Here is a 692-nt window from a genome sequence, read left to right on the forward strand (position 1 = left end):
ATCACAACCCTGCTTTCCATCAAATGTTATAGCTTAGAAAAATCATGCTCTACTCCAAACAGGACATCCTTAGTAAGTGTGTTATCAGCCCTAACCCCAAGTAGTGTGTCCTTTACCCTGTAGAGAAATAACCTGTCAGAGTACTCTTGGTGTAGTGGAACCAGGCAAGATTTCATTAGAAATGTGTGCAAGGTAGGCCCTCCCTGGTGGTGCAAACTGTTAAAACACAGCACTCTGAAGCTCTCCACAGCCACTGCAGCCACTGTAGCATGAGTTGGATCCCCCATCCAGGGAGGTGACCCACCAGGCACTGCAGACCTCTCCGGACCCACCTGCTGCTCCCCTTAGCAGTGTATTTCAGTACATTGCCTGTTTTCTGCTCCCCGCTCTGTCTCTGATGAATCTTCTTGCTGCTTCTGCACCTTTGGCCTGTACCCCAGTTCTGTATGAATAAATAAATAAATCTTTAAAAAAATCTATTATGTGTTTACATGAACATCAGAGGTTGAAACATTATTGAAAGCTAATCAGTAACAATTGATTATAAAATGATACTAAGGCCACAGATAGCTCTGTACACCTAAAATAATAACCAAAGGTCTTACAACTCTAATCTCTAGAATATTATCTTGACTAACTGGAAGGCATAGCATGTACTCATAATAAGGTGAATGATGAGAGCTAGAAAGCGT

At 42.3% G+C, this 692-nt stretch overlaps 1 protein-coding gene across 12 annotated transcripts in view; it reads left to right on the forward strand.

Annotated features, from left to right (window-relative positions):
* Nucleotides 1–692, forward strand: part of KCNC2 (potassium channel, voltage gated Shaw related subfamily C, member 2) — a 171,124-nt gene that overhangs the window by 121,775 nt on the left and 48,657 nt on the right. The gene's annotated exons all lie outside the window — the stretch shown is intronic.

This window comes from Condylura cristata, unplaced genomic scaffold (genome assembly GCF_000260355.1).
Source record: "Condylura cristata isolate star-nosed mole 26May11 unplaced genomic scaffold, ConCri1.0 scaffold00004, whole genome shotgun sequence".
NCBI classification, from domain to species: domain Eukaryota; kingdom Metazoa; phylum Chordata; class Mammalia; order Eulipotyphla; family Talpidae; genus Condylura; species Condylura cristata.